The sequence below is a fragment of the Corella eumyota genome, chromosome 7, assembly GCF_963082875.1.
Source record: "Corella eumyota chromosome 7, kaCorEumy4.1, whole genome shotgun sequence".
Lineage (NCBI taxonomy): Eukaryota > Metazoa > Chordata > Ascidiacea > Phlebobranchia > Corellidae > Corella > Corella eumyota.
Window position 1 is genome coordinate 8,014,960 of NC_137496.1, and position 18,565 is coordinate 8,033,524.

The 18,565-nt window shown below is 37.4% G+C and overlaps 64 non-coding genes and 1 pseudogene across 64 annotated transcripts; all 65 read right to left on the reverse strand.

Annotated features, from left to right (window-relative positions):
* Positions 1–54: 54 nt before the first annotated feature.
* On the reverse strand, positions 55–173 carry LOC145761995 (5S ribosomal RNA). Its single transcript, XR_014287646.1, has one exon. It is a non-coding gene; the product is annotated as a 5S ribosomal RNA (ribosomal RNA).
* A 162-nt stretch (positions 174–335) lies between these two features.
* Positions 336–454, reverse strand: LOC145761996 (5S ribosomal RNA). Its single transcript, XR_014287647.1, has one exon. It is a non-coding gene; the product is annotated as a 5S ribosomal RNA (ribosomal RNA).
* A 168-nt stretch (positions 455–622) lies between these two features.
* Positions 623–741, reverse strand: LOC145761997 (5S ribosomal RNA). Its single transcript, XR_014287648.1, has one exon. It is a non-coding gene; the product is annotated as a 5S ribosomal RNA (ribosomal RNA).
* Positions 742–909: 168 nt separating this feature from the next.
* On the reverse strand, positions 910–1,028 carry LOC145761998 (5S ribosomal RNA). The gene has a single exon (XR_014287649.1). It is a non-coding gene; the product is annotated as a 5S ribosomal RNA (ribosomal RNA).
* Positions 1,029–1,196: 168 nt separating this feature from the next.
* LOC145762001 (5S ribosomal RNA) lies at positions 1,197–1,315 on the reverse strand. Its single transcript, XR_014287650.1, has one exon. It is a non-coding gene; the product is annotated as a 5S ribosomal RNA (ribosomal RNA).
* Positions 1,316–1,477: 162 nt separating this feature from the next.
* LOC145761062 (5S ribosomal RNA) lies at positions 1,478–1,596 on the reverse strand. Its single transcript, XR_014287039.1, has one exon. It is a non-coding gene; the product is annotated as a 5S ribosomal RNA (ribosomal RNA).
* Positions 1,597–1,764: 168 nt separating this feature from the next.
* LOC145762002 (5S ribosomal RNA) lies at positions 1,765–1,883 on the reverse strand. Its single transcript, XR_014287651.1, has one exon. It is a non-coding gene; the product is annotated as a 5S ribosomal RNA (ribosomal RNA).
* A 168-nt stretch (positions 1,884–2,051) lies between these two features.
* LOC145762003 (5S ribosomal RNA) lies at positions 2,052–2,170 on the reverse strand. Its single transcript, XR_014287652.1, has one exon. It is a non-coding gene; the product is annotated as a 5S ribosomal RNA (ribosomal RNA).
* A 168-nt stretch (positions 2,171–2,338) lies between these two features.
* LOC145762004 (5S ribosomal RNA) lies at positions 2,339–2,457 on the reverse strand. Its single transcript, XR_014287653.1, has one exon. It is a non-coding gene; the product is annotated as a 5S ribosomal RNA (ribosomal RNA).
* A 162-nt stretch (positions 2,458–2,619) lies between these two features.
* Positions 2,620–2,738, reverse strand: LOC145761063 (5S ribosomal RNA). Its single transcript, XR_014287040.1, has one exon. It is a non-coding gene; the product is annotated as a 5S ribosomal RNA (ribosomal RNA).
* A 168-nt stretch (positions 2,739–2,906) lies between these two features.
* On the reverse strand, positions 2,907–3,025 carry LOC145762005 (5S ribosomal RNA). Its single transcript, XR_014287654.1, has one exon. It is a non-coding gene; the product is annotated as a 5S ribosomal RNA (ribosomal RNA).
* Positions 3,026–3,187: 162 nt separating this feature from the next.
* On the reverse strand, positions 3,188–3,306 carry LOC145762007 (5S ribosomal RNA). The gene has a single exon (XR_014287655.1). It is a non-coding gene; the product is annotated as a 5S ribosomal RNA (ribosomal RNA).
* A 168-nt stretch (positions 3,307–3,474) lies between these two features.
* Positions 3,475–3,593, reverse strand: LOC145762009 (5S ribosomal RNA). Its single transcript, XR_014287657.1, has one exon. It is a non-coding gene; the product is annotated as a 5S ribosomal RNA (ribosomal RNA).
* A 168-nt stretch (positions 3,594–3,761) lies between these two features.
* LOC145762010 (5S ribosomal RNA) lies at positions 3,762–3,880 on the reverse strand. The gene has a single exon (XR_014287658.1). It is a non-coding gene; the product is annotated as a 5S ribosomal RNA (ribosomal RNA).
* A 162-nt stretch (positions 3,881–4,042) lies between these two features.
* LOC145761064 (5S ribosomal RNA) lies at positions 4,043–4,161 on the reverse strand. Its single transcript, XR_014287041.1, has one exon. It is a non-coding gene; the product is annotated as a 5S ribosomal RNA (ribosomal RNA).
* A 168-nt stretch (positions 4,162–4,329) lies between these two features.
* On the reverse strand, positions 4,330–4,448 carry LOC145762011 (5S ribosomal RNA). The gene has a single exon (XR_014287659.1). It is a non-coding gene; the product is annotated as a 5S ribosomal RNA (ribosomal RNA).
* Positions 4,449–4,610: 162 nt separating this feature from the next.
* Positions 4,611–4,729, reverse strand: LOC145762012 (5S ribosomal RNA). Its single transcript, XR_014287660.1, has one exon. It is a non-coding gene; the product is annotated as a 5S ribosomal RNA (ribosomal RNA).
* A 167-nt stretch (positions 4,730–4,896) lies between these two features.
* On the reverse strand, positions 4,897–5,015 carry LOC145761065 (5S ribosomal RNA). Its single transcript, XR_014287042.1, has one exon. It is a non-coding gene; the product is annotated as a 5S ribosomal RNA (ribosomal RNA).
* Positions 5,016–5,183: 168 nt separating this feature from the next.
* On the reverse strand, positions 5,184–5,302 carry LOC145761149 (5S ribosomal RNA). The gene has a single exon (XR_014287121.1). It is a non-coding gene; the product is annotated as a 5S ribosomal RNA (ribosomal RNA).
* Positions 5,303–5,464: 162 nt separating this feature from the next.
* Positions 5,465–5,583, reverse strand: LOC145761066 (5S ribosomal RNA). The gene has a single exon (XR_014287043.1). It is a non-coding gene; the product is annotated as a 5S ribosomal RNA (ribosomal RNA).
* A 168-nt stretch (positions 5,584–5,751) lies between these two features.
* Positions 5,752–5,870, reverse strand: LOC145762013 (5S ribosomal RNA). Its single transcript, XR_014287661.1, has one exon. It is a non-coding gene; the product is annotated as a 5S ribosomal RNA (ribosomal RNA).
* A 163-nt stretch (positions 5,871–6,033) lies between these two features.
* Positions 6,034–6,152, reverse strand: LOC145762014 (5S ribosomal RNA). Its single transcript, XR_014287662.1, has one exon. It is a non-coding gene; the product is annotated as a 5S ribosomal RNA (ribosomal RNA).
* A 163-nt stretch (positions 6,153–6,315) lies between these two features.
* Positions 6,316–6,434, reverse strand: LOC145761192 (5S ribosomal RNA). Its single transcript, XR_014287162.1, has one exon. It is a non-coding gene; the product is annotated as a 5S ribosomal RNA (ribosomal RNA).
* A 168-nt stretch (positions 6,435–6,602) lies between these two features.
* On the reverse strand, positions 6,603–6,721 carry LOC145762015 (5S ribosomal RNA). The gene has a single exon (XR_014287663.1). It is a non-coding gene; the product is annotated as a 5S ribosomal RNA (ribosomal RNA).
* A 168-nt stretch (positions 6,722–6,889) lies between these two features.
* Positions 6,890–7,008, reverse strand: LOC145762016 (5S ribosomal RNA). The gene has a single exon (XR_014287664.1). It is a non-coding gene; the product is annotated as a 5S ribosomal RNA (ribosomal RNA).
* Positions 7,009–7,170: 162 nt separating this feature from the next.
* Positions 7,171–7,289, reverse strand: LOC145761067 (5S ribosomal RNA). The gene has a single exon (XR_014287044.1). It is a non-coding gene; the product is annotated as a 5S ribosomal RNA (ribosomal RNA).
* A 168-nt stretch (positions 7,290–7,457) lies between these two features.
* On the reverse strand, positions 7,458–7,576 carry LOC145762017 (5S ribosomal RNA). The gene has a single exon (XR_014287665.1). It is a non-coding gene; the product is annotated as a 5S ribosomal RNA (ribosomal RNA).
* Positions 7,577–7,738: 162 nt separating this feature from the next.
* On the reverse strand, positions 7,739–7,857 carry LOC145762018 (5S ribosomal RNA). The gene has a single exon (XR_014287666.1). It is a non-coding gene; the product is annotated as a 5S ribosomal RNA (ribosomal RNA).
* A 168-nt stretch (positions 7,858–8,025) lies between these two features.
* Positions 8,026–8,144, reverse strand: LOC145761282 (5S ribosomal RNA). Its single transcript, XR_014287245.1, has one exon. It is a non-coding gene; the product is annotated as a 5S ribosomal RNA (ribosomal RNA).
* Positions 8,145–8,312: 168 nt separating this feature from the next.
* Positions 8,313–8,431, reverse strand: LOC145762020 (5S ribosomal RNA). The gene has a single exon (XR_014287668.1). It is a non-coding gene; the product is annotated as a 5S ribosomal RNA (ribosomal RNA).
* A 162-nt stretch (positions 8,432–8,593) lies between these two features.
* LOC145762021 (5S ribosomal RNA) lies at positions 8,594–8,712 on the reverse strand. Its single transcript, XR_014287669.1, has one exon. It is a non-coding gene; the product is annotated as a 5S ribosomal RNA (ribosomal RNA).
* Positions 8,713–8,880: 168 nt separating this feature from the next.
* LOC145762023 (5S ribosomal RNA) lies at positions 8,881–8,999 on the reverse strand. Its single transcript, XR_014287670.1, has one exon. It is a non-coding gene; the product is annotated as a 5S ribosomal RNA (ribosomal RNA).
* A 168-nt stretch (positions 9,000–9,167) lies between these two features.
* LOC145762024 (5S ribosomal RNA) lies at positions 9,168–9,286 on the reverse strand. Its single transcript, XR_014287671.1, has one exon. It is a non-coding gene; the product is annotated as a 5S ribosomal RNA (ribosomal RNA).
* A 168-nt stretch (positions 9,287–9,454) lies between these two features.
* LOC145762025 (5S ribosomal RNA) lies at positions 9,455–9,573 on the reverse strand. Its single transcript, XR_014287672.1, has one exon. It is a non-coding gene; the product is annotated as a 5S ribosomal RNA (ribosomal RNA).
* Positions 9,574–9,735: 162 nt separating this feature from the next.
* LOC145761068 (5S ribosomal RNA) lies at positions 9,736–9,854 on the reverse strand. Its single transcript, XR_014287045.1, has one exon. It is a non-coding gene; the product is annotated as a 5S ribosomal RNA (ribosomal RNA).
* A 168-nt stretch (positions 9,855–10,022) lies between these two features.
* On the reverse strand, positions 10,023–10,141 carry LOC145762026 (5S ribosomal RNA). Its single transcript, XR_014287673.1, has one exon. It is a non-coding gene; the product is annotated as a 5S ribosomal RNA (ribosomal RNA).
* Positions 10,142–10,309: 168 nt separating this feature from the next.
* On the reverse strand, positions 10,310–10,428 carry LOC145762027 (5S ribosomal RNA). The gene has a single exon (XR_014287674.1). It is a non-coding gene; the product is annotated as a 5S ribosomal RNA (ribosomal RNA).
* A 168-nt stretch (positions 10,429–10,596) lies between these two features.
* LOC145762028 (5S ribosomal RNA) lies at positions 10,597–10,715 on the reverse strand. Its single transcript, XR_014287675.1, has one exon. It is a non-coding gene; the product is annotated as a 5S ribosomal RNA (ribosomal RNA).
* Positions 10,716–10,877: 162 nt separating this feature from the next.
* LOC145761069 (5S ribosomal RNA) lies at positions 10,878–10,996 on the reverse strand. Its single transcript, XR_014287046.1, has one exon. It is a non-coding gene; the product is annotated as a 5S ribosomal RNA (ribosomal RNA).
* A 168-nt stretch (positions 10,997–11,164) lies between these two features.
* LOC145762029 (5S ribosomal RNA) lies at positions 11,165–11,283 on the reverse strand. The gene has a single exon (XR_014287676.1). It is a non-coding gene; the product is annotated as a 5S ribosomal RNA (ribosomal RNA).
* A 162-nt stretch (positions 11,284–11,445) lies between these two features.
* Positions 11,446–11,564, reverse strand: LOC145762030 (5S ribosomal RNA). The gene has a single exon (XR_014287677.1). It is a non-coding gene; the product is annotated as a 5S ribosomal RNA (ribosomal RNA).
* A 168-nt stretch (positions 11,565–11,732) lies between these two features.
* LOC145761283 (5S ribosomal RNA) lies at positions 11,733–11,851 on the reverse strand. The gene has a single exon (XR_014287246.1). It is a non-coding gene; the product is annotated as a 5S ribosomal RNA (ribosomal RNA).
* Positions 11,852–12,019: 168 nt separating this feature from the next.
* Positions 12,020–12,138, reverse strand: LOC145762032 (5S ribosomal RNA). Its single transcript, XR_014287679.1, has one exon. It is a non-coding gene; the product is annotated as a 5S ribosomal RNA (ribosomal RNA).
* A 168-nt stretch (positions 12,139–12,306) lies between these two features.
* Positions 12,307–12,425, reverse strand: LOC145762033 (5S ribosomal RNA). The gene has a single exon (XR_014287680.1). It is a non-coding gene; the product is annotated as a 5S ribosomal RNA (ribosomal RNA).
* Positions 12,426–12,587: 162 nt separating this feature from the next.
* On the reverse strand, positions 12,588–12,706 carry LOC145761070 (5S ribosomal RNA). The gene has a single exon (XR_014287047.1). It is a non-coding gene; the product is annotated as a 5S ribosomal RNA (ribosomal RNA).
* Positions 12,707–12,874: 168 nt separating this feature from the next.
* Positions 12,875–12,993, reverse strand: LOC145762034 (5S ribosomal RNA). Its single transcript, XR_014287681.1, has one exon. It is a non-coding gene; the product is annotated as a 5S ribosomal RNA (ribosomal RNA).
* Positions 12,994–13,156: 163 nt separating this feature from the next.
* Positions 13,157–13,287, reverse strand: LOC145761307 (5S ribosomal RNA; annotated as a pseudogene).
* Positions 13,288–13,455: 168 nt separating this feature from the next.
* LOC145762035 (5S ribosomal RNA) lies at positions 13,456–13,574 on the reverse strand. Its single transcript, XR_014287682.1, has one exon. It is a non-coding gene; the product is annotated as a 5S ribosomal RNA (ribosomal RNA).
* Positions 13,575–13,736: 162 nt separating this feature from the next.
* On the reverse strand, positions 13,737–13,855 carry LOC145761071 (5S ribosomal RNA). Its single transcript, XR_014287048.1, has one exon. It is a non-coding gene; the product is annotated as a 5S ribosomal RNA (ribosomal RNA).
* Positions 13,856–14,023: 168 nt separating this feature from the next.
* LOC145762036 (5S ribosomal RNA) lies at positions 14,024–14,142 on the reverse strand. Its single transcript, XR_014287683.1, has one exon. It is a non-coding gene; the product is annotated as a 5S ribosomal RNA (ribosomal RNA).
* Positions 14,143–14,304: 162 nt separating this feature from the next.
* LOC145762037 (5S ribosomal RNA) lies at positions 14,305–14,423 on the reverse strand. The gene has a single exon (XR_014287684.1). It is a non-coding gene; the product is annotated as a 5S ribosomal RNA (ribosomal RNA).
* A 163-nt stretch (positions 14,424–14,586) lies between these two features.
* On the reverse strand, positions 14,587–14,705 carry LOC145761193 (5S ribosomal RNA). The gene has a single exon (XR_014287163.1). It is a non-coding gene; the product is annotated as a 5S ribosomal RNA (ribosomal RNA).
* A 168-nt stretch (positions 14,706–14,873) lies between these two features.
* On the reverse strand, positions 14,874–14,992 carry LOC145762039 (5S ribosomal RNA). Its single transcript, XR_014287685.1, has one exon. It is a non-coding gene; the product is annotated as a 5S ribosomal RNA (ribosomal RNA).
* Positions 14,993–15,160: 168 nt separating this feature from the next.
* Positions 15,161–15,279, reverse strand: LOC145762040 (5S ribosomal RNA). The gene has a single exon (XR_014287686.1). It is a non-coding gene; the product is annotated as a 5S ribosomal RNA (ribosomal RNA).
* Positions 15,280–15,441: 162 nt separating this feature from the next.
* LOC145761073 (5S ribosomal RNA) lies at positions 15,442–15,560 on the reverse strand. Its single transcript, XR_014287050.1, has one exon. It is a non-coding gene; the product is annotated as a 5S ribosomal RNA (ribosomal RNA).
* Positions 15,561–15,728: 168 nt separating this feature from the next.
* Positions 15,729–15,847, reverse strand: LOC145762041 (5S ribosomal RNA). Its single transcript, XR_014287687.1, has one exon. It is a non-coding gene; the product is annotated as a 5S ribosomal RNA (ribosomal RNA).
* A 162-nt stretch (positions 15,848–16,009) lies between these two features.
* LOC145762042 (5S ribosomal RNA) lies at positions 16,010–16,128 on the reverse strand. Its single transcript, XR_014287688.1, has one exon. It is a non-coding gene; the product is annotated as a 5S ribosomal RNA (ribosomal RNA).
* A 168-nt stretch (positions 16,129–16,296) lies between these two features.
* LOC145762044 (5S ribosomal RNA) lies at positions 16,297–16,415 on the reverse strand. Its single transcript, XR_014287690.1, has one exon. It is a non-coding gene; the product is annotated as a 5S ribosomal RNA (ribosomal RNA).
* A 168-nt stretch (positions 16,416–16,583) lies between these two features.
* Positions 16,584–16,702, reverse strand: LOC145762045 (5S ribosomal RNA). The gene has a single exon (XR_014287691.1). It is a non-coding gene; the product is annotated as a 5S ribosomal RNA (ribosomal RNA).
* A 168-nt stretch (positions 16,703–16,870) lies between these two features.
* On the reverse strand, positions 16,871–16,989 carry LOC145761173 (5S ribosomal RNA). Its single transcript, XR_014287144.1, has one exon. It is a non-coding gene; the product is annotated as a 5S ribosomal RNA (ribosomal RNA).
* A 162-nt stretch (positions 16,990–17,151) lies between these two features.
* Positions 17,152–17,270, reverse strand: LOC145761075 (5S ribosomal RNA). The gene has a single exon (XR_014287051.1). It is a non-coding gene; the product is annotated as a 5S ribosomal RNA (ribosomal RNA).
* Positions 17,271–17,438: 168 nt separating this feature from the next.
* LOC145762046 (5S ribosomal RNA) lies at positions 17,439–17,557 on the reverse strand. The gene has a single exon (XR_014287692.1). It is a non-coding gene; the product is annotated as a 5S ribosomal RNA (ribosomal RNA).
* A 163-nt stretch (positions 17,558–17,720) lies between these two features.
* LOC145762047 (5S ribosomal RNA) lies at positions 17,721–17,839 on the reverse strand. The gene has a single exon (XR_014287693.1). It is a non-coding gene; the product is annotated as a 5S ribosomal RNA (ribosomal RNA).
* A 163-nt stretch (positions 17,840–18,002) lies between these two features.
* LOC145761194 (5S ribosomal RNA) lies at positions 18,003–18,121 on the reverse strand. The gene has a single exon (XR_014287164.1). It is a non-coding gene; the product is annotated as a 5S ribosomal RNA (ribosomal RNA).
* Positions 18,122–18,289: 168 nt separating this feature from the next.
* LOC145762048 (5S ribosomal RNA) lies at positions 18,290–18,408 on the reverse strand. Its single transcript, XR_014287694.1, has one exon. It is a non-coding gene; the product is annotated as a 5S ribosomal RNA (ribosomal RNA).
* Positions 18,409–18,565: the final 157 nt, after the last annotated feature.

The following is an 18,565-nucleotide window of genomic DNA, read 5'->3' on the forward strand; positions in this document are numbered from 1 at the left end:
TAAAAAATGACTTCTACATAAAGTACTTTCTAATATGCTATAAAACTTATAAAATGCCTACGACACCCGGTATTCCCAGGCGGTCACCCATCCAAGTACTAACCGGGCCCGACGTTGCTTAACTTCCCAGATCGGACGAGATGGGGTGTACTCAACGTGGTATGGTCGTAGGCAATGTGATGTGCCAACACATTTATCATTAAACGTGTATATTTAAAATAAAATAAATGACTTGCGTCGCCTAGCAATTATATCAAATATATTAATTTTCAAAAATTTCTATAAAAATGACTTATACATAAGGTACTTTCTAATATGCTATAAAACTTATAAAATGCCTACGACACCCGGTATTCCCAGGCGGTCACCCATCCAAGTACTAACCGGGCCCGACGTTGCTTAACTTCCCAGATCGGACGAGATGGGGTGTACTCAACGTGGTATGGTCGTAGGCAATGTGATGTGGTGAGCCAACACATTTATCATTAACCGTGTATATTTAAAATAAAATAAATGACTTGCGTCCCTTAGAAGTTATATCAAATATATTAATTTTCAAAAATTTTGATAAAAAATGACTTCTACATAAAGTACTTTCTAATATGCTATAAAACTTATAAAATGCCTACGACACCCGGTATTCCCAGGCGGTCACCCATCCAAGTACTAACCGGGCCCGACGTTGCTTAACTTCCCAGATCGGACGAGATGGGGTGTACTCAACGTGGTATGGTCGTAGGCAATGTGATGTGGTGAGCCAACACATTTATCATTAACCGTGTATATTTAAAATAAAATAAATGACTTGCGTCCCTTAGAAGTTATATCAAATATATTAATTTTCAAAAATTTTGATAAAAAATGACTTCTACATAAAGTACTTTCGAATATGCTATAAAACTTATAAAATGCCTACGACACCCGGTATTCCCAGGCGGTCACCCATCCAAGTACTAACCGGGCCCGACGTTGCTTAACTTCCCAGATCGGACGAGATGGGGTGTACTCAACGTGGTATGGTCGTAGGCAATGTGATGTGGTGAGCCAACACATTTATCATTAACCGTGTATATTTAAAATAAAATAAATGACTTGCGTCCCTTAGAAGTTATATCAAATATATTAATTTTCAAAAATTTTGATAAAAAATTACTTCTACATAAAGTACTTTCTAATATGCTATAAAACTTATAAAATGCCTACGACACCCGGTATTCCCAGGCGGTCACCCATCCAAGTACTAACCGGGCCCGACGTTGCTTAACTTCCCAGATCGGACGAGATGGGGTGTACTCAACGTGGTATGGTCGTAGGCAATGTGATGTGCCAACACATTTATCATTAAACGTGTATATTTAAAATAAAATAAATGACTTGCGTCGCCTAGCAATTATATCAAATATATTAATTTTCAAAAATTTCTATAAAAATGACTTATACATAAGGTACTTTCTAATATGCTATAAAACTTATAAAATACCTACGACACCCGGTATTCCCAGGCGGTCACCCATCCAAGTACTAACCGGGCCCGACGTTGCTTAACTTCCCAGATCGGACGAGATGGGGTGTACTCAACGTGGTATGGTCGTAGGCAATGTGATGTGGTGAGCCAACACATTTATCATTAACCGTGTATATTTAAAATAAAATAAATGACTTGCGTCCCTTAGAAGTTATATCAAATATATTAATTTTCAAAAATTTTGATAAAAAATGACTTCTACATAAAGTACTTTCTAATATGCTATAAAACTTATAAAATGCCTACGACACCCGGTATTCCCAGGCGGTCACCCATCCAAGTACTAACCGGGCCCGACGTTGCTTAACTTCCCAGATCGGACGAGATGGGGTGTACTCAACGTGGTATGGTCGTAGGCAATGTGATGTGGTGAGCCAACACATTTATCATTAACCGTGTATATTTAAAATAAAATAAATGACTTGCGTCCCTTAGAAGTTATATCAAATATATTAATTTTCAAAAATTTTGATAAAAAATGACTTCTACATAAAGTACTTTCTAATATGCTATAAAACTTATAAAATGCCTACGACACCCGGTATTCCCAGGCGGTCACCCATCCAAGTACTAACCGGGCCCGACGTTGCTTAACTTCCCAGATCGGACGAGATGGGGTGTACTCAACGTGGTATGGTCGTAGGCAATGTGATGTGGTGAGCCAACACATTTATCATTAACCGTGTATATTTAAAATAAAATAAATGACTTGCGTCCCTTAGAAGTTATATCAAATATATTAATGTTCAAAAATTTTGATAAAAAATTACTTCTACATAAAGTACTTTCTAATATGCTATAAAACTTATAAAATGCCTACGACACCCGGTATTCCCAGGCGGTCACCCATCCAAGTACTAACCGGGCCCGACGTTGCTTAACTTCCCAGATCGGACGAGATGGGGTGTACTCAACGTGGTATGGTCGTAGGCAATGTGATGTGCCAACACATTTATCATTAAACGTGTATATTTAAAATAAAATAAATGACTTGCGTCGCCTAGCAATTATATCAAATATATTAATTTTCAAAAATTTCTATAAAAATGACTTATACATAAGGTACTTTCTAATATGCTATAAAACTTATAAAATACCTACGACACCCGGTATTCCCAGGCGGTCACCCATCCAAGTACTAACCGGGCCCGACGTTGCTTAACTTCCCAGATCGGACGAGATGGGGTGTACTCAACGTGGTATGGTCGTAGGCAATGTGATGTGGTGAGCCAACACATTTATCATTAACCGTGTATATTTAAAATAAAATAAATGACTTGCGTCCCTTAGAAGTTATATCAAATATATTAATTTTCAAAAATTTTGATAAAAAATGACTTCTACATAAAGTACTTTCTAATATGCTATAAAACTTATAAAATGCCTACGACACCCGGTATTCCCAGGCGGTCACCCATCCAAGTACTAACCGGGCCCGACGTTGCTTAACTTCCCAGATCGGACGAGATGGGGTGTACTCAACGTGGTATGGTCGTAGGCAATGTGATGTGCCAACACATTTATCATTAAACGTGTATATTTAAAATAAAATAAATGACTTGCGTCGCCTAGCAATTATATCAAATATATTAATTTTCAAAAATTTCTATAAAAATGACTTATACATAAGGTACTTTCTAATATGCTATAAAACTTATAAAATGCCTACGACACCCGGTATTCCCAGGCGGTCACCCATCCAAGTACTAACCGGGCCCGACGTTGCTTAACTTCCCAGATCGGACGAGATGGGGTGTACTCAACGTGGTATGGTCGTAGGCAATGTGATGTGGTGAGCCAACACATTTATCATTAACCGTGTATATTTAAAATAAAATAAATGACTTGCGTCCCTTAGAAGTTATATCAAATATATTAATTTTCAAAAATTTTGATAAAAAATGACTTCTACATAAAGTACTTTCTAATATGCTATAAAACTTATAAAATGCCTACGACACCCGGTATTCCCAGGCGGTCACCCATCCAAGTACTAACCGGGCCCGACGTTGCTTAACTTCCCAGATCGGACGAGATGGGGTGTACTCAACGTGGTATGGTCGTAGGCAATGTGATGTGGTGAGCCAACACATTTATCATTAACCGTGTATATTTAAAATAAAATAAATGACTTGCGTCCCTTAGAAGTTATATCAAATATATTAATTTTCAAAAATTTTGATAAAAAATTACTTCTACATAAAGTACTTTCTAATATGCTATAAAACTTATAAAATGCCTACGACACCCGGTATTCCCAGGCGGTCACCCATCCAAGTACTAACCGGGCCCGACGTTGCTTAACTTCCCAGATCGGACGAGATGGGGTGTACTCAACGTGGTATGGTCGTAGGCAATGTGATGTGCCAACACATTTATCATTAAACGTGTATATTTAAAATAAAATAAATGACTTGCGTCGCCTAGCAATTATATCAAATATATTAATTTTCAAAAATTTCTATAAAAATGACTTATACATAAGGTACTTTCTAATATGCTATAAAACTTATAAAATACCTACGACACCCGGTATTCCCAGGCGGTCACCCATCCAAGTACTAACCGGGCCCGACGTTGCTTAACTTCCCAGATCGGACGAGATGGGGTGTACTCAACGTGGTATGGTCGTAGGCAATGTGATGTGGTGAGCCAACACATTTATCATTAACCGTGTATATTTAAAATAAAATAAATGACTTGCGTCCCTTAGAAGTTATATCAAATATATTAATTTTCAAAAATTTTGATAAAAAATGACTTCTACATAAAGTACTTTCTAATATGCTATAAAACTTATAAAATGCCTACGACACCCGGTATTCCCAGGCGGTCACCCATCCAAGTACTAACCGGGCCCGACGTTGCTTAACTTCCCAGATCGGACGAGATGGGGTGTACTCAACGTGGTATGGTCGTAGGCAATGTGATGTGCCAACACATTTATCATTAAACGTGTATATTTAAAATAAAATAAATGACTTGCGTCGCCTAGCAATTATATCAAATATATTAATTTTCAAAAATTTCTATAAAAATGACTTATACATAAGGTACTTTCTAATATGCTATAAAACTTATAAAATGCCTACGACACCCGGTATTCCCAGGCGGTCACCCATCCAAGTACTAACCGGGCCCGACGTTGCTTAACTTCCCAGATCGGACGAGATGGGGTGTACTCAACGTGGTATGGTCGTAGGCAATGTGATGTGGTGAGCCAACACATTTATCATTAACCGTGTATATTTAAAATAAAATAAATGACTTGCGTCCCTTAGAAGTTATATCAAATATATTAATTTTCAAAAATTTCTATAAAAATGACTTATACATAAGGTACTTTCTAATATGCTATAAAACTTATAAAATACCTACGACACCCGGTATTCCCAGGCGGTCACCCATCCAAGTACTAACCGGGCCCGACGTTGCTTAACTTCCCAGATCGGACGAGATGGGGTGTACTCAACGTGGTATGGTCGTAGGCAATGTGATGTGGTGAGCCAACACATTTATCATTAACCGTGTATATTTAAAATAAAATAAATGACTTGCGTCCCTTAGAAGTTATATCAAATATATTAATTTTCAAAAATTTTGATAAAAAATTACTTCTACATAAAGTACTTTCTAATATGCTATAAAACTTATAAAATGCCTACGACACCCGGTATTCCCAGGCGGTCACCCATCCAAGTACTAACCGGGCCCGACGTTGCTTAACATCCCAGATCGGACGAGATGGGGTGTACTCAACGTGGTATGGTCGTAGGCAATGTGATGTGCCAACACATTTATCATTAAACGTGTATATTTAAAATAAAATAAATGACTTGCGTCGCCTAGCAATTATATCAAATATATTAATTTTCAAAAATTTCTATAAAAATGACTTATACATAAGGTACTTTCTAATATGCTATAAAACTTATAAAATACCTACGACACCCGGTATTCCCAGGCGGTCACCCATCCAAGTACTAACCGGGCCCGACGTTGCTTAACTTCCCAGATCGGACGAGATGGGGTGTACTCAACGTGGTATGGTCGTAGGCAATGTGATGTGGTGAGCCAACACATTTATCATTAACCGTGTATATTTAAAATAAAATAAATGACTTGCGTCCCTTAGAAGTTATATCAAATATATTAATTTTCAAAAATTTTGATAAAAAATGACTTCTACATAAAGTACTTTCTAATATGCTATAAAACTTATAAAATGCCTACGACACCCGGTATTCCCAGGCGGTCACCCATCCAAGTACTAACCGGGCCCGACGTTGCTTAACTTCCCAGATCGGACGAGATGGGGTGTACTCAACGTGGTATGGTCGTAGGCAATGTGATGTGCCAACACATTTATCATTAAACGTGTATATTTAAAATAAAATAAATGACTTGCGTCCCTTAGCAGTTATATCAAATATATTAATTTTCAAAAATTTTGATAAAAAATGACTTCTACATAAAGTACTTTCTAATATGCTATAAAACTTATAAAATGCCTACGACACCCGGTATTCCCAGGCGGTCACCCATCCAAGTACTAACCGGGCCCGACGTTGCTTAACTTCCCAGATCGGACGAGATGGGGTGTACTCAACGTGGTATGGTCGTAGGCAATGTGATGTGCCAACACATTTATCATTAAACGTGTATATTTAAAATAAAATAAATGACTTGCGTCCCTTAGCAGTTATATCAAATATATTAATTTTCAAAAATTTGGATAAAAAATGACTTCTACATAAAGTACTTTCTAATATGCTAAAAAACTTATAAAATGCCTTCGACACCCGGTATTCCCAGGCGGTCACCCATCCAAGTACTAACCGGGCCCGACGTTGCTTAACTTCCCAGATCGGACGAGATGGGGTGTACTCAACGTGGTATGGTCGTAGGCAATGTGATGTGGTGAGCCAACACATTTATCATTAACCGTGTATATTTAAAATAAAATAAATGACTTGCGTCCCTTAGAAGTTATATCAAATATATTAATTTTCAAAAATTTTGATAAAAAATGACTTCTACATAAAGTACTTTCTAATATGCTATAAAACTTATAAAATGCCTACGACACCCGGTATTCCCAGGCGGTCACCCATCCAAGTACTAACCGGGCCCGACGTTGCTTAACTTCCCAGATCGGACGAGATGGGGTGTACTCAACGTGGTATGGTCGTAGGCAATGTGATGTGGTGAGCCAACACATTTATCATTAACCGTGTATATTTAAAATAAAATAAATGACTTGCGTCCCTTAGAAGTTATATCAAATATATTAATTTTCAAAAATTTTGATAAAAAATTACTTCTACATAAAGTACTTTCTAATATGCTATAAAACTTATAAAATGCCTACGACACCCGGTATTCCCAGGCGGTCACCCATCCAAGTACTAACCGGGCCCGACGTTGCTTAACTTCCCAGATCGGACGAGATGGGGTGTACTCAACGTGGTATGGTCGTAGGCAATGTGATGTGCCAACACATTTATCATTAAACGTGTATATTTAAAATAAAATAAATGACTTGCGTCGCCTAGCAATTATATCAAATATATTAATTTTCAAAAATTTCTATAAAAATGACTTATACATAAGGTACTTTCTAATATGCTATAAAACTTATAAAATACCTACGACACCCGGTATTCCCAGGCGGTCACCCATCCAAGTACTAACCGGGCCCGACGTTGCTTAACTTCCCAGATCGGACGAGATGGGGTGTACTCAACGTGGTATGGTCGTAGGCAATGTGATGTGGTGAGCCAACACATTTATCATTAACCGTGTATATTTAAAATAAAATAAATGACTTGCGTCCCTTAGAAGTTATATCAAATATATTAATTTTCAAAAATTTTGATAAAAAATGACTTCTACATAAAGTACTTTCTAATATGCTATAAAACTTATAAAATGCCTACGACACCCGGTATTCCCAGGCGGTCACCCATCCAAGTACTAACCGGGCCCGACGTTGCTTAACTTCCCAGATCGGACGAGATGGGGTGTACTCAACGTGGTATGGTCGTAGGCAATGTGATGTGCCAACACATTTATCATTAAACGTGTATATTTAAAATAAAATAAATGACTTGCGTCGCCTAGCAATTATATCAAATATATTAATTTTCAAAAATTTCTATAAAAATGACTTATACATAAGGTACTTTCTAATATGCTATAAAACTTATAAAATGCCTACGACACCCGGTATTCCCAGGCGGTCACCCATCCAAGTACTAACCGGGCCCGACGTTGCTTAACTTCCCAGATCGGACGAGATGGGGTGTACTCAACGTGGTATGGTCGTAGGCAATGTGATGTGGTGAGCCAACACATTTATCATTAACCGTGTATATTTAAAATAAAATAAATGACTTGCGTCCCTTAGAAGTTATATCAAATATATTAATTTTCAAAAATTTTGATAAAAAATGACTTCTACATAAAGTACTTTCTAATATGCTATAAAACTTATAAAATGCCTAAGACACCCGGTATTCCCAGGCGGTCACCCATCCAAGTACTAACCGGGCCCGACGTTGCTTAACTTCCCAGATCGGACGAGATGGGGTGTACTCAACGTGGTATGGTCGTAGGCAATGTGATGTGGTGAGCCAACACATTTATCATTAACCGTGTATATTTAAAATAAAATAAATGACTTGCGTCCCTTAGAAGTTATATCAAATATATTAATTTTCAAAAATTTTGATAAAAAATGACTTCTACATAAAGTACTTTCTAATATGCTATAAAACTTATAAAATGCCTACGACACCCGGTATTCCCAGGCGGTCACCCATCCAAGTACTAACCGGGCCCGACGTTGCTTAACTTCCCAGATCGGACGAGATGGGGTGTACTCAACGTGGTATGGTCGTAGGCAATGTGATGTGCCAACACATTTATCATTAAACGTGTATATTTAAAATAAAATAAATGACTTGCGTCGCCTAGCAATTATATCAAATATATTAATTTTCAAAAATTTCTATAAAAATGACTTATACATAAGGTACTTTCTAATATGCTATAAAACTTATAAAATGCCTACGACACCCGGTATTCCCAGGCGGTCACCCATCCAAGTACTAACCGGGCCCGACGTTGCTTAACTTCCCAGATCGGACGAGATGGGGTGTACTCAACGTGGTATGGTCGTAGGCAATGTGATGTGGTGAGCCAACACATTTATCATTAACCGTGTATATTTAAAATAAAATAAATGACTTGCGTCCCTTAGAAGTTATATCAAATATATTAATTTTCAAAAATTTTGATAAAAAATGACTTCTACATAAAGTACTTTCTAATATGCTATAAAACTTATAAAATGCCTACGACACCCGGTATTCCCAGGCGGTCACCCATCCAAGTACTAACCGGGCCCGACGTTGCTTAACTTCCCAGATCGGACGAGATGGGGTGTACTCAACGTGGTATGGTCGTAGGCAATGTGATGTGGTGAGCCAACACATTTATCATTAACCGTGTATATTTAAAATAAAATAAATGACTTGCGTCCCTTAGAAGTTATATCAAATATATTAATTTTCAAAAATTTTGATAAAAAATGACTTCTACATAAAGTACTTTCGAATATGCTATAAAACTTATAAAATGCCTACGACACCCGGTATTCCCAGGCGGTCACCCATCCAAGTACTAACCGGGCCCGACGTTGCTTAACTTCCCAGATCGGACGAGATGGGGTGTACTCAACGTGGTATGGTCGTAGGCAATGTGATGTGGTGAGCCAACACATTTATCATTAACCGTGTATATTTAAAATAAAATAAATGACTTGCGTCCCTTAGAAGTTATATCAAATATATTAATTTTCAAAAATTTTGATAAAAAATTACTTCTACATAAAGTACTTTCTAATATGCTATAAAACTTATAAAATGCCTACGACACCCGGTATTCCCAGGCGGTCACCCATCCAAGTACTAACCGGGCCCGACGTTGCTTAACTTCCCAGATCGGACGAGATGGGGTGTACTCAACGTGGTATGGTCGTAGGCAATGTGATGTGCCAACACATTTATCATTAAACGTGTATATTTAAAATAAAATAAATGACTTGCGTCGCCTAGCAATTATATCAAATATATTAATTTTCAAAAATTTCTATAAAAATGACTTATACATAAGGTACTTTCTAATATGCTATAAAACTTATAAAATACCTACGACACCCGGTATTCCCAGGCGGTCACCCATCCAAGTACTAACCGGGCCCGACGTTGCTTAACTTCCCAGATCGGACGAGATGGGGTGTACTCAACGTGGTATGGTCGTAGGCAATGTGATGTGGTGAGCCAACACATTTATCATTAACCGTGTATATTTAAAATAAAATAAATGACTTGCGTCCCTTAGAAGTTATATCAAATATATTAATTTTCAAAAATTTTGATAAAAAATGACTTCTACATAAAGTACTTTCTAATATGCTATAAAACTTATAAAATGCCTACGACACCCGGTATTCCCAGGCGGTCACCCATCCAAGTACTAACCGGGCCCGACGTTGCTTAACTTCCCAGATCGGACGAGATGGGGTGTACTCAACGTGGTATGGTCGTAGGCAATGTGATGTGGTGAGCCAACACATTTATCATTAACCGTGTATATTTAAAATAAAATAAATGACTTCCGTCCCTTAGAAGTTATATCAAATATATTAATTTTCAAAAATTTTGATAAAAAATGACTTCTACATAAAGTACTTTCTAATATGCTATAAAACTTATAAAATGCCTACGACACCCGGTATTCCCAGGCGGTCACCCATCCAAGTACTAACCGGGCCCGACGTTGCTTAACTTCCCAGATCGGACGAGATGGGGTGTACTCAACGTGGTATGGTCGTAGGCAATGTGATGTGGTGAGCCAACACATTTATCATTAACCGTGTATATTTAAAATAAAATAAATGACTTGCGTCCCTTAGAAGTTATATCAAATATATTAATTTTCAAAAATTTTGATAAAAAATTACTTCTACATAAAGTACTTTCTAATATGCTATAAAACTTATAAAATGCCTACGACACCCGGTATTCCCAGGCGGTCACCCATCCAAGTACTAACCGGGCCCGACGTTGCTTAACTTCCCAGATCGGACGAGATGGGGTGTACTCAACGTGGTATGGTCGTAGGCAATGTGATGTGCCAACACATTTATCATTAAACGTGTATATTTAAAATAAAATAAATGACTTGCGTCGCCTAGCAATTATATCAAATATATTAATTTTCAAAAATTTCTATAAAAATGACTTATACATAAGGTACTTTCTAATATGCTATAAAACTTATAAAATACCTACGACACCCGGTATTCCCAGGCGGTCACCCATCCAAGTACTAACCGGGCCCGACGTTGCTTAACTTCCCAGATCGGACGAGATGGGGTGTACTCAACGTGGTATGGTCGTAGGCAATGTGATGTGGTGAGCCAACACATTTATCATTAACCGTGTATATTTAAAATAAAATAAATGACTTGCGTCCCTTAGAAGTTATATCAAATATATTAATTTTCAAAAATTTTGATAAAAAATGACTTCTACATAAAGTACTTTCTAATATGCTATAAAACTTATAAAATGCCTACGACACCCGGTATTCCCAGGCGGTCACCCATCCAAGTACTAACCGGGCCCGACGTTGCTTAACTTCCCAGATCGGACGAGATGGGGTGTACTCAACGTGGTATGGTCGTAGGCAATGTGATGTGCCAACACATTTATCATTAAACGTGTATATTTAAAATAAAATAAATGACTTGCGTCGCCTAGCAATTATATCAAATATATTAATTTTCAAAAATTTCTATAAAAATGACTTATACATAAGGTACTTTCTAATATGCTATAAAACTTATAAAATGCCTACGACACCCGGTATTCCCAGGCGGTCACCCATCCAAGTACTAACCGGGCCCGACGTTGCTTAACTTCCCAGATCGGACGAGATGGGGTGTACTCAACGTGGTATGGTCGTAGGCAATGTGATGTGGTGAGCCAACACATTTATCATTAACCGTGTATATTTAAAATAAAATAAATGACTTGCGTCCCTTAGAAGTTATATCAAATATATTAATTTTCAAAAATTTTGATAAAAAATGACTTCTACATAAAGTACTTTCTAATATGCTATAAAACTTATAAAATGCCTAAGACACCCGGTATTCCCAGGCGGTCACCCATCCAAGTACTAACCGGGCCCGACGTTGCTTAACTTCCCAGATCGGACGAGATGGGGTGTACTCAACGTGGTATGGTCGTAGGCAATGTGATGTGGTGAGCCAACACATTTATCATTAACCGTGTATATTTAAAATAAAATAAATGACTTGCGTCCCTTAGAAGTTATATCAAATATATTAATTTTCAAAAATTTTGATAAAAAATGACTTCTACATAAAGTACTTTCGAATATGCTATAAAACTTATAAAATGCCTACGACACCCGGTATTCCCAGGCGGTCACCCATCCAAGTACTAACCGGGCCCGACGTTGCTTAACTTCCCAGATCGGACGAGATGGGGTGTACTCAACGTGGTATGGTCGTAGGCAATGTGATGTGGTGAGCCAACACATTTATCATTAACCGTGTATATTTAAAATAAAATAAATGACTTGCGTCCCTTAGAAGTTATATCAAATATATTAATTTTCAAAAATTTTGATAAAAAATTACTTCTACATAAAGTACTTTCTAATATGCTATAAAACTTATAAAATGCCTACGACACCCGGTATTCCCAGGCGGTCACCCATCCAAGTACTAACCGGGCCCGACGTTGCTTAACTTCCCAGATCGGACGAGATGGGGTGTACTCAACGTGGTATGGTCGTAGGCAATGTGATGTGCCAACACATTTATCATTAAACGTGTATATTTAAAATAAAATAAATGACTTGCGTCGCCTAGCAATTATATCAAATATATTAATTTTCAAAAATTTCTATAAAAATGACTTATACATAAGGTACTTTCTAATATGCTATAAAACTTATAAAATACCTACGACACCCGGTATTCCCAGGCGGTCACCCATCCAAGTACTAACCGGGCCCGACGTTGCTTAACTTCCCAGATCGGACGAGATGGGGTGTACTCAACGTGGTATGGTCGTAGGCAATGTGATGTGGTGAGCCAACACATTTATCATTAACCGTGTATATTTAAAATAAAATAAATGACTTGCGTCCCTTAGAAGTTATATCAAATATATTAATTTTCAAAAATTTTGATAAAAAATGACTTCTACATAAAGTACTTTCTAATATGCTATAAAACTTATAAAATGCCTACGACACCCGGTATTCCCAGGCGGTCACCCATCCAAGTACTAACCGGGCCCGACGTTGCTTAACTTCCCAGATCGGACGAGATGGGGTGTACTCAACGTGGTATGGTCGTAGGCAATGTGATGTGCCAACACATTTATCATTAAACGTGTATATTTAAAATAAAATAAATGACTTGCGTCCCTTAGCAGTTATATCAAATATATTAATTTTCAAAAATTTGGATAAAAAATGACTTCTACATAAAGTACTTTCTAATATGCTAAAAAACTTATAAAATGCCTTCGACACCCGGTATTCCCAGGCGGTCACCCATCCAAGTACTAACCGGGCCCGACGTTGCTCCCGACGTTGCTTAACTTCCCAGATCGGACGAGATGGGGTGTACTCAACGTGGTATGGTCGTAGGCAATGTGATGTGGTGAGCCAACACATTTATCATTAACCGTGTATATTTAAAATAAAATAAATGACTTGCGTCCCTTAGAAGTTATATCAAATATATTAATTTTCAAAAATTTTGATAAAAAATTACTTCTACATAAAGTACTTTCTAATATGCTATAAAACTTATAAAATGCCTACGACACCCGGTATTCCCAGGCGGTCACCCATCCAAGTACTAACCGGGCCCGACGTTGCTTAACTTCCCAGATCGGACGAGATGGGGTGTACTCAACGTGGTATGGTCGTAGGCAATGTGATGTGCCAACACATTTATCATTAAACGTGTATATTTAAAATAAAATAAATGACTTGCGTCGCCTAGCAATTATATCAAATATATTAATTTTCAAAAATTTCTATAAAAATGACTTATACATAAGGTACTTTCTAATATGCTATAAAACTTATAAAATACCTACGACACCCGGTATTCCCAGGCGGTCACCCATCCAAGTACTAACCGGGCCCGACGTTGCTTAACTTCCCAGATCGGACGAGATGGGGTGTACTCAACGTGGTATGGTCGTAGGCAATGTGATGTGGTGAGCCAACACATTTATCATTAACCGTGTATATTTAAAATAAAATAAATGACTTGCGTCCCTTAGAAGTTATATCAAATATATTAATTTTCAAAAATTTTGATAAAAAATGACTTCTACATAAAGTACTTTCTAATATGCTATAAAACTTATAAAATGCCTACGACACCCGGTATTCCCAGGCGGTCACCCATCCAAGTACTAACCGGGCCCGACGTTGCTTAACTTCCCAGATCGGACGAGATGGGGTGTACTCAACGTGGTATGGTCGTAGGCAATGTGATGTGCCAACACATTTATCATTAAACGTGTATATTTAAAATAAAATAAATGACTTGCGTCGCCTAGCAATTATATCAAATATATTAATTTTCAAAAATTTCTATAAAAATGACTTATACATAAGGTACTTTCTAATATGCTATAAAACTTATAAAATGCCTACGACACCCGGTATTCCCAGGCGGTCACCCATCCAAGTACTAACCGGGCCCGACGTTGCTTAACTTCCCAGATCGGACGAGATGGGGTGTACTCAACGTGGTATGGTCGTAGGCAATGTGATGTGCCAACACATTTATCATTAAACGTGTATATTTAAAATAAAATAAATGACTTGCGTCCCTTAGCAGTTATATCAAATATATTAATTTTCAAAAATTTGGATAAAAAATGACTTCTACATAAAGTACTTTCTAATATGCTAAAAAACTTATAAAATGCCTTCGACACCCGGTATTCCCAGGCGGTCACCCATCCAAGTACTAACCGGGCCCGACGTTGCTTAACTTCCCAGATCGGACGAGATGGGGTGTACTCAACGTGGTATGGTCGTAGGCAATGTGATGTGGTGAGCCAACACATTTATCATTAACCGTGTATATTTAAAATAAAATAAATGACTTGCGTCCCTTAGAAGTTATATCAAATATATTAATTTTCAAAAATTTTGATAAAAAATGACTTCTACATAAAGTACTTTCTAATATGCTATAAAACTTATAAAATGCCTACGACACCCGGTATTCCCAGGCGGTCACCCATCCAAGTACTAACCGGGCCCGACGTTGCTTAACTTCCCAGATCGGACGAGATGGGGTGTACTCAACGTGGTATGGTCGTAGGCAATGTGATGTGGTGAGCCAACACATTTATCATTAACCGTGTATATTTAAAATAAAATAAATGACTTGCGTCCCTTAGAAGTTATATCAAATATATTAATTTTCAAAAATTTTGATAAAAAATTACTTCTACATAAAGTACTTTCTAATATGCTATAAAACTTATAAAATGCCTACGACACCCGGTATTCCCAGGCGGTCACCCATCCAAGTACTAACCGGGCCCGACGTTGCTTAACTTCCCAGATCGGACGAGATGGGGTGTACTCAACGTGGTATGGTCGTAGGCAATGTGATGTGCCAACACATTTATCATTAAACGTGTATATTTAAAATAAAATAAATGACTTGCGTCGCCTAGCAATTATATCAAATATATTAATTTTCAAAAATTTCTATAAAAATGACTTATACATAAGGTACTTTCTAATATGCTATAAAACTTATAAAATACCTACGACACCCGGTATTCCCAGGCGGTCACCCATCCAAGTACTAACCGGGCCCGACGTTGCTTAACTTCCCAGATCGGACGAGATGGGGTGTACTCAACGTGGTATGGTCGTAGGCAATGTGATGTGGTGAGCCAACACATTTATCATTAACCGTGTATATTTAAAATAAAATAAATGACTTGCGTCCCTTAGAAGTTATATCAAATATATTAATTTTCAAAAATTTTGATAAAAAATGACTTCTACATAAAGTACTTTCTAATATGCTATAAAACTTATAAAATGCCTACGACACCCGGTATTCCCAGGCGGTCACCCATCCAAGTACTAACCGGGCCCGACGTTGCTTAACTTCCCAGATCGGACGAGATGGGGTGTACTCAACGTGGTATGGTCGTAGGCAATGTGATGTGCCAACACATTTATCATTAAACGTGTATATTTAAAATAAAATAAATGACTTGCGTCGCCTAGCAATTATATCAAATATATTAATTTTCAAAAATTTCTATAAAAATGACTTATACATAAGGTACTTTCTAATATGCTATAAAACTTATAAAATGCCTACGACACCCGGTATTCCCAGGCGGTCACCCATCCAAGTACTAACCGGGCCCGACGTTGCTTAACTTCCCAGATCGGACGAGATGGGGTGTACTCAACGTGGTATGGTCGTAGGCAATGTGATGTGGTGAGCCAACACATTTATCATTAACCGTGTATATTTAAAATAAAATAAATGACTTGCGTCCCTTAGAAGTTATATCAAATATATTAATTTTCAAAAATTTTGATAAAAAATGACTTCTACATAAAGTACTTTCTAATATGCTATAAAACTTATAAAATGCCTACGACACCCGGTATTCCCAGGCGGTCACCCATCCAAGTACTAACCGGGCCCGACGTTGCTTAACTTCCCAGATCGGACGAGATGGGGTGTACTCAACGTGGTATGGTCGTAGGCAATGTGATGTGGTGAGCCAACACATTTATCATTAACCGTGTATATTTAAAATAAAATAAATGACTTGCGTCCCTTAGAAGTTATATCAAATATATTAATTTTCAAAAATTTTGATAAAAAATGACTTCTACATAAAGTACTTTCGAATATGCTATAAAACTTATAAAATGCCTACGACACCCGGTATTCCCAGGCGGTCACCCATCCAAGTACTAACCGGGCCCGACGTTGCTTAACTTCCCAGATCGGACGAGATGGGGTGTACTCAACGTGGTATGGTCGTAGGCAATGTGATGTGGTGAGCCAACACATTTATCATTAACCGTGTATATTTAAAATAAAATAAATGACTTGCGTCCCTTAGAAGTTATATCAAATATATTAATTTTCAAAAATTTTGATAAAAAATGACTTCTACATAAAGTACTTTCTAATATGCTATAAAACTTATAAAATGCCTACGACACCCGGTATTCCCAGGCGGTCACCCATCCAAGTACTAACCGGGCCCGACGTTGCTTAACTTCCCAGATCGGACGAGATGGGGTGTACTCAACGTGGTATGGTTGTAGGCAATGTGATGTGCCAACACATTTATCATTAAACGTGTATATTTAAAATAAAATAAATGACTTGCGTCGCCTAGCAATTATATCAAATATATTAATTTTCAAAAATTTCTATAAAAATGACTTATACATAAGGTACTTTCTAATATGCTATAAAACTTATAAAATACCTACGACACCCGGTATTCCCAGGCGGTCACCCATCCAAGTACTAACCGGGCCCGACGTTGCTTAACTTCCCAGATCGGACGAGATGGGGTGTACTCAACGTGGTATGGTCGTAGGCAATGTGATGTGGTGAGCCAACACATTTATCATTAACCGTGTATATTTAAAATAAAATAAATGACTTGCGTCCCTTAGAAGTTATATCAAATATATTAATTTTCAAAAATTTTGATAAAAAATGACTTCTACATAAAGTACTTTCTAATATGCTATAAAACTTATAAAATGCCTACGACACCCGGTATTCCCAGGCGGTCACCCATCCAAGTACTAACCGGGCCCGACGTTGCTTAACTTCCCAGATCGGACGAGATGGGGTGTACTCAACGTGGTATGGTCGTAGGCAATGTGATGTGCCAACACATTTATCATTAAACGTGTATATTTAAAATAAAATAAATGACTTGCGTCCCTTAGCAGTTATATCAAATATATTAATTTTCAAAAATTTTGATAAAAAATGACTTCTACATAAAGTACTTTCTAATATGCTATAAAACTTATAAAATGCCTACGACACCCGGTATTCCCAGGCGGTCACCCATCCAAGTACTAACCGGGCCCGACGTTGCTTAACTTCCCAGATCGGACGAGATGGGGTGTACTCAACGTGGTATGGTCGTAGGCAATGTGATGTGCCAACACATTTATCATTAAACGTGTATATTTAAAATAAAATAAATGACTTGCGTCCCTTAGCAGTTATATCAAATATATTAATTTTCAAAAATTTGGATAAAAAATGACTTCTACATAAAGTACTTTCTAATATGCTAAAAAACTTATAAAATGCCTTCGACACCCGGTATTCCCAGGCGGTCACCCATCCAAGTACTAACCGGGCCCGACGTTGCTTAACTTCCCAGATCGGACGAGATGGGGTGTACTCAACGTGGTATGGTCGTAGGCAATGTGATGTGGTGAGCCAACACATTTATCATTAACCGTGTATATTTAAAATAAAATAAATGACTTGCGTCCCTTAGAAGTTATATCAAATATATTAATTTTCAAAAATTTTGATAAAAAATGACTTCTACATAAAGTACTTTCTAATATGCTATAAAACTTATAAAATGCCTACGACACCCGGTATTCCCAGGCGGTCACCCATCCAAGTACTAACCGGGCCCGACGTTGCTTAACTTCCCAGATCGGACGAGATGGGGTGTACTCAACGTGGTATGGTCGTAGGCAATGTGATGTGGTGAGCCAACACATTTATCATTAACCGTGTATATTTAAAATAAAATAAATGACTTGCGTCCCTTAGAAGTTATATCAAATATATTAATTTTCAAAAATTTTGATAAAAAATTACTTCTACATAAAGTACTTTCTAATATGCTATAA